The sequence below is a fragment of the Geotrypetes seraphini genome, chromosome 8 (genome assembly GCF_902459505.1).
Source record: "Geotrypetes seraphini chromosome 8, aGeoSer1.1, whole genome shotgun sequence".
Lineage (NCBI taxonomy): Eukaryota > Metazoa > Chordata > Amphibia > Gymnophiona > Dermophiidae > Geotrypetes > Geotrypetes seraphini.
The window spans coordinates 128,266,407-128,274,580 of record NC_047091.1 but is presented as its reverse complement, the minus strand read 5'-3'; positions in this window follow the sequence as shown (position 1 = coordinate 128,274,580).

Below are 8,174 nucleotides of genomic sequence, written 5' to 3'. Positions count from 1 at the left end.
GCGCGGAAGATATTTTTTATTAAAAACAAAAGAATAGTACTTTGGAATAGTACTACGGGGGGAACTCAAATATAAACTGAGACACCCCCTCCCCCCAAAGCAATCCAGATAATTGAAGTTCGGATAATTGGCATTCTACTGTAGTTAGTTATTTCTACAGTTTAAATGTAGTTCATTAAATTTATGATATTATATATAAGAAGTGTATACAGTACAATTTTAAATGTTCACAGTTAAGAAACATTTTATACAGCTAAATCAGCTGTCTGAAAACTGTGCACTTTGGGATCCTTTTACTAAGGTACACTAACGAATTTAGCAGGCACTAACAAATTAATATGCGTTAAGTGCCACTTGATCGAGTGTCCCCCTAGTCTTTGTAATTTTTGACAGAGTAAAAAAATCAACCATTGTACTTTTGGTGCCTCCCTGTCTGTTGATGTATGCTACCACTGTGGCATTGTCCGAAATGACCCTGACCGCATTGCCTTCCAAGGTCTTTTCAAATGACTACAGTGCTAGGCAATTAGCTGTCAGTTCCAAACTGTTGATGAACCATTTTCTCTGCAAGGGTAACCATCAGCTCTGGACCAGGCGACCCTCACAATGACTTCCCCAGCTGTAAAGACTGCCATCTGACATCAGTATCACCCAGGGGGAGATGTGGACAGTATCTTTGGACAGTATCTTCGCCTGTATCCCCCAATACAAGCTTTGACACGCTTCTGCTGTCAAGGTCAACGGCATCTGAAGCGAGTTCATATACGGGACCAGAAGGATACCGGTGCATTCTGAAGAGGGCTAAATGAGCTTTTGCCCAAGTTTCCACTTCTATGGTTGCTACTATCAACCCCTGTGTAGGTAGTGCTAAGTTGTAGGTGTTGGCATTGCCAGGAACTTTAAAATCTGGGCTCTTAACTTCAGTTTGTGCAACTCCATAAGACAAACACAGCCTTCTGTTGTGTTGAAGACGATTCCCAAGTACTCCAGGAATTGGGATGATTCCAGATGACTCTCAGAAATTAATAATCCATCCCAGGTCTTGCAGGAGCTGGACAACTTGTGTAACTGCCTTGTGACCTTCGATCTTGGATGGAGTCCTGATTCAGTAGAAACATAGAAAGATGACGGCAGAAAAGGGCTACAGCCCATCAAGTCTGCCCACTCTTCTGACCCACCCCATCAAGTCTGAGTGCTAATGACCCAGATCCTTAGCTCGACCCCCATAGGGATCCCACGTGGATGTCCCATTTATTCTTAAAGTCGAGCACGCTGGTGGCCTTGACCACCTGCACCGGAAGTTTGTTCCAGTGATCTACAACCCTTTCTGTGAAGAAATACTTCCTGGTGTCACCATTAAATTTCCCTCCTCTGAGTTTGAGCGGGTGCCCCCTTGTGACCGAGGGTCCCCTGGGGAAGAATATATCGCGTAGTAAGTTGGGGAGGGGTGGGGGAGCAGACCACCCTGGGTGCTGTCTTAGTGGGGGCCCAGTACCTCTCTGCCCCCACGCCACACTCATGCCCTCCCATCACCCTTACCTCTTTAAATCTTTGCCAGCGCAAGCAACTTCTCTGGCCTGCCGTTCCCCTCTGAAATCACTTCCTGGCCAGGAAGTGACATCAGAGGGAAAGCAAATGCCAGTTTGAGCAGCAGGCCAGAGGAACTGCTTGCACTGGCAAAGATTTAAAGAGGTACAGGGGGAAGGGAGGGTGCGAGTGTGGCATGAGGGGCGGAGAAGGAGCAGGGAGCATGGATGAGCGGAGGGGTGGAGAGGAGGACGCAGAAGGGCATCACCACCCTAGGAACCTCTTACCCTTGCTACGCCACTGCCTTGATTAACCAAACATCCAAGTATGGGTGCACCTAAATCCCTGTCTTATAAAGGTGCACCCACCATCACTTTGGGAAAGGTGCGAGATACTGTTGCCAAACCAAACAGTAGTGCTGAGAATTAAAAATGCTTTTCCAGCATGTGGAACCTGAGAACTTTCTGCATTCCAGAAATATGGGGATATGTAAGAAAGCAACTGCAGGTATAATATCACAACCATGTAAAACACAAAAACACTTGTGCATGTTTTTAAACCAAAGATTTTTTTTATATATGGGGACAAAAAGACCTCAGAGACCTTTAAAAGCCACAATGCTGCTGTAGTTTAGCAAGTGAAGCAGGTCTTGTCTGAATTAGAGAGTTGCACGGGGACAGAAATCCCACCCATCCCCACCAGGATCCTCTCCGTCCCCACCCGTCCCCGTCACGATCCTCTCCGTCCCCACCCATCCCCGCAAGGAATTACCTCCATCCCCGCCCTTCCCCATAAAAAGCAGCAATTACTTCTGACAGGATCATCAATTCCACAGTTTCTTTTGTGTTTGCGCTGCTGTTTTCCTTGTGGAATCTCTTTAGTGGAACCCTTTTTTTGTTTTCTGTTCAGGTAATTAACTTATAAACCCTCTCTTTTACTAAGGCTGACTTGTCCATTATATTATATGGATGAACCCTGCTTCCAAAGCCTTCCATCCCTATGGGTAGAGGGGGGTCCCTGTGGGAGTCCTGTGGGCCAGAGGGGGGGGGCCCCATGGGAGTCCCGTGGGATAGGGAGGATTCCCGCGATCCCCGTTCCCGTGCAGACCTCTAGTCTGAATCACTGCTCAAAAACCCCTAGTATTTAAAGTGTAAAGTGCAATAATGAAAAAAACATTTAAAAAACACTATGCAAAAAAGATAGGGGCTCATAATCAAAACGGAAATATGTCTAAAAACTGGCCTAAATTGGCACTTAGACAATCGGTGGGTGAGACAGGTCATTCAAGTGCCAATAATCAAACCGGGTTTTAGATGTATTTAAAAATGACCTAGGTCTTCACAGTGCTGCTGAATGACCAGAGCTAAAAGGGGCATGTCAGGAGTGTCGAAGGCAGGATTTGGGCAGAACGTGGGCCGTCCTAGACCAAAAGTTTTACAACACTGCCTAGACAGAACCTGGACATTGTGATTTAGGCCATCTAAAACCAGGTCTAAGTCACAAGAAGCTATCCAAAGCAATGCAGACACAAAGTACAGACCCTCACACACTGCCCCAGTGATCACTGACCCCCACACCCCCTTAAAAATCATAAGAAAAACTTTACATATCTGCCTCCAGAACATTAGCACCTGGCAGCCTGGTATAGGAAAGCCTAGTAGAGCTGCACAGAGGTGGCTTAAGGTCTTGGGGGTGGGTTAGTGAACCATGGAGAGGAGGACCCAGGCCCATAAGCCACTCTAATCACTGCATTCATGGTGAAACGTGCATCCCCAAAACCCTTTTGTACTGCCATATAAGTGGCTCCTGCCACTAAGGGCTATTGGGGTGGTAGATAGGTGGGTCTAGTAGATTTGGGGGGGCTCACCATGAACTATAAGGGAGCTGTAATGAAGTTCACAGCAGTGCCCTGTAAGGTACCCCACTACTCTGGTGCCATGTCGGGGTGTCCAGTTCATCACTTTTTTAGCCCCTCCCACGTCCAAAATATATTTTTCTAGGCGTTTGTGACTTGGATTAATTTTTGGATGAAAATGGGGTATAAAGATGGACAACTTAGTGGTCTGGGCAATCAGATGGCTGGATGTACATTTGGATGATTTTCGGGGAAAAAAAATGTTGGACTTTTTTTTCCCAAAAATGGACCTTTTCCCGTGTCCGTCTTTGGGCAACTTGCGACTTAGGCCCAAAATGGACTTAGACATTTCTTTCGATTATGCCCCTCCACGTGCTTAATGTTTTAGAAAACAGCACTGCTCATTTAAACCCTATGGGGCCTCCGTTCCACCGGGATAACCCTGGCTTCTTCAGGGGTAGTGCTGTAGTACCTTGTAACAGTATTAATTGAGAAAAATGCACTCAAGCACCTGATAAATCAAAGATGAGCCAAGCTCCCAGGGGAACATGCCCCAAGCTATCCTAAGAATTAGTGCAAGCTGACTAGGTAGGTGCCCTGTGAAAGGGTTTCCCCCAAGATACAGCCCTCTGATCTAGAGACACTATCTTTTCCCTGGCAGAGCTGTCCCAGGAAGCCTCAAATGCCAGATAAAATACCCCAAAAAAATACTAAATCAGAAGCAGAGCAGATGAAAAGACACCTTCTCAACTTGCCTGCATAAGGAAAAACTGAGGCGCTCAGGCACTGCCCAGTAGTGCTGCCCGATTTCTGATTCAAATTGATTCACCAATTCACTTCAGGTGAATCGATTCGAATTGATTTGTTTTAAAAAAGAATTGGCCTCGCCGATTAGGTGACCAACCCCTGTTTCTTCAGCCCCCCCTCCCTCCATGCTGTTTCTCCAGCCCCCTCCCGCCTCCCTGCCTTCTACAAATAGATGGAACAAAGTCTGCACATATGCAACCAAACTTGAAAACAGTCCCGTACGACAGGGAGACTCAAGTTCACACTGAGGGCCGTTTTCAAACGCTCACGGGAAGAACATGGGGGGAAGGGAGAAAGGAGGGGATGGCTGGTAGAGAGGAGATAACAATGGGGCAAGCAGGCCTTTTGCATTAATCGTTTTCAGGCAAAGCAAAAGCTATGGACACTGCTTGTCTGGCCAAAAGCTAAACCGAAAGTGGCACTCGCACGTCGAGCAGAGGGTGCGAACTGAAAACGATCAAGCTAGAAGGAAGCCCGTAGTCACCATTCATTTGATTCCCACCACGAGGCACCACTAAAGCTGACTCCACGCCACCCACAAAATAGTACTAGATGCCTCACTTTTACTCTACTGGAAAGAATGGAGTGGGGCAGGAAAGGAAAATAGGTCTGTTAAGGAATCCAAAGAGTCAGCAAAAATCTTTTATAGTAGATAGGTTAAGGAATGGGTGTGTAAATAAATGATGTATTGTTCATAGATGTATAATTTTTCTGAATAAAAATTTGGTTGAAAGGAAGGGGGAGACTCTTAAGTGGCTCCTAAACTTCCCCACCCATCTACTGCAGTAAGAAGTTCTCATGCTGGAATCAGAGATTCCCTTGGAGACCTTAGTAGCAAGAATCAAGTTTGATCATAGTTGTCAAGGGCTACAGATGCAGATTGGCTGAAGTTAACGGTGCATCAAACAATAAGCTCTATTCCTTTACCAAATTCTCTGGTTGGCCGTACTTGTCACTGAGCACCAGGCCCAGTTCAACAATCACTGAGGGGGGGGGGAGAAATAATGGGTCTAAAAACAGAGGAGAGGGAGAGAGATGGTGGATAATAGGTTTTAGGGAGGGAAGGAACAGAAAGGGAGAGAAGTTGGACACAAAGAATGGTGTAGAGGGGAGGAGGATAGAGATTCTGGATAGGAGGGTAGTTGGGAAGAGAAAGGGAGAGCTGGTGGACCCTGGGGTGGTGGGGAAGGAGGGAGAGATGCTGGATGAAAGGGTAGTTGAGAAAAGGAGAAATGGTGGATCTGGGGATGGTGAGGTCCATCGCTGCAGCTGCGGGATGGAGATGAAAAAAAAGAAAAGATGCCAGACCTCCAGGGGAGGGAAGGGAAACAGAGGACAGAGATGGAAGATGGATGGTTAACACGGAGAAAGAAGAAAACGACAAATGGGAAGGAAACCCTGGCAAACGAGTTATCAGAAGACAACCAGAGCCTGGGAATAATGACCAGAGATCAAAAGGTAGAAAAAAAAATTATTTTCTGTTTTGTGATTACAATATGTCAGATTTGAATGTGTATCCTTCCAGAGCTGGTGTTAGACCGCCAACCTGAGCTAGGATTTAACAGAGAGAGGAAAAGCCTTTTTTATTTTGTAGGAGAGGGCAAAGGGGGTGAAGAGGCTATGAAATAAACCCATCAGGATGTTTGAAAAAAACACCCAATTAGGCAGGAAAATCGAATCGAAAAATCGATTCAATAGGCTGAACTGATTTTTTTCCTGAATGGGGCAGCACTACTGTCCAGTGTTACAAAGAGGCGGAGTTGAAAAATATAGATGATGCCGCAGCCTTCTGCAATACTCACGGGTGAAAAGAAACCCACTTATCAAGCAAGACTCATGTCTCTTTTGCACTGGCAATCAGCTTTTTGAATGCACATCTGCCAGAACTAGTCTTAGAGATGGCTGGGGCTCCCAAGAAAAACCTCCAGCATAGCTGTGGTAAAGCTCCAGCTTTTAGCACTCTGGAACATTTTGAAATGTTGACTGCTACATGTGGAATTTATAATAGTACTTGGACCTTACACAACCTACAGCTGTAACTTGGACGGCAGCATATAACTGAATAACCTGATTTACACCAACACACATTGTTAGATAAGCAGTATAAAATGTTTTTAAGATCTTCAAATTATGTAATGATAACACTAGCAGTTTCTCTACAGCATTCCAAACCGCCAGAATGAACTGGGCTGAGCCATGTCTTTTTTCAGACTTTGCTGTGTCTCTTCTCTCTATCTGCTGTTCCCTTGGTATTTCTCAAAGACATCTCTCTACTACTGTTTCTTAGGCTTATTCCGCACCTTTGTCGACTCCCTTTAATTTCTCGCACGTCGTAGGCGGTCTTCACGTGACAAGCTGCTTAGACCATGATTGGTTCTTGGTGCTACGCTTGCTGTAATGTGATTGGACTTGGTTGTGCGGAAAATTTTACTTTAATGCGGAAACACGGGGAGAGGAGAGAAATCTGACTTCGTTTGACCAGAAGCCAGAGGGACAAAAGGAGACGTGCGGGAATTTAAGTTTCCAAATGCAAACAAAATGAAGAAGTATTTAGGAAACTAATTAAAAAACAGGACTTCCTAAATCTATACTAGTGACCCTTCTGCTCATAAGGCTCTCGGGTTATGATGGAGGGGGAGCATGACCTAATGCTAGAGTATCCGGCTGAAAACCGGGAAGGTGTGGCTGTCTGTTGAACATTTAACATTTAATTGTCTCAGGTGCAGGTCCATGGAAGAAGCTACCGCAGGCTGCAGCACAGTCCATGAGCAGTTTAGGGGGGGACTGGATAAAATGCAGATCTCGCGGACCTTAACCTTAAGCCCTTAAAAATCTGCTTATCTCTGGAAGTGAGCGAGATCCGTGAAATGTTGCCAGTTGGGCTGTTTTTAAGTCCGATTGCGGGAAATAAAGGGCTCGGGCGGGTTCTGGGGCTCTTGTGGGCGGGTAATGGGTTTGAGGGCAAACTTCCTGATTTTTTTCATTGGTTCTACAGCACAACGGGCCAATCACAAATGACCTTAGGGACTCTGCGGTCGTTTTTAATTGGTTCATTGTGCCCCAGCTGAACCAATGAAAATGAGACCAAAGCGGAACAATATGATGCACTGTAGTGTAGGACGAGTACGGCGCCGCCGGGCAGGTAGATAGTTGGGATTTTTGGATAAAAGCAAATTGGAGAGGAGGGTGTTTTGGGGGATGAGAATTTGTATTTTGGTAGGGTCAATGCAAGTGAATTGAGGAAATATTATTTTTGTGGTGGGGAGAGATGGAGGACGATCTGTATTAAAGCATGTGAAAGACGAGATGGAAGAAGGTGGCCTCAGGGGTGGGGGTGAGCTGGAGCAGCGCCAGTGGCCTTGGAGGGGGGGGAATGAATCAAGTGAGTTTCCCTTCCTAAGGGGAAGCTCGCTTTGATATACGAGCAATTTGGTTTACGAGTATGCTTCTGGAACTAATTATGCTCATAAACCAAGGTTCCACTGTACTTCAAAGTGATCAAGAAAAGCACAGAAGACTGGAGACCGATCCTGGATATGAAGTCCTTAAATGTGGCACCGAGAGTTCCACACTTCTGCATTGAGACGTTCCTATCAGTCATTGTGGTGGTGGCTCTGGGGGAATTCCTAGCTTCGCTGGATTTAACGAAGGCAGAACTGCAAAACCCAGTTTGTAGGAATGGATTGATCACCTAATGTACAGACTCCTGAGAAGATTAACAGAAAGAAGATTATCCAGGTAAGAACCTAAACCAGCGACAGGCAGCAAAATCAGCAGCAGGGATTTAAGAGCACAGCTCCGCCCCTCCCCCGATCCAGCAGGGGATAACGGTGAGCATAAGGAGACGCCGGGGCCGCACCGAAACCAGCGGCGGGGATTTAAGAGCACAGCTCCGCCCCTCCCCCGATCCAGCAGGGGATAACGGTGAGCATAAGGAGACGCCGGGGCCGCACCGAAACCAGCGGCGGGGATTTAAGAGCACAGC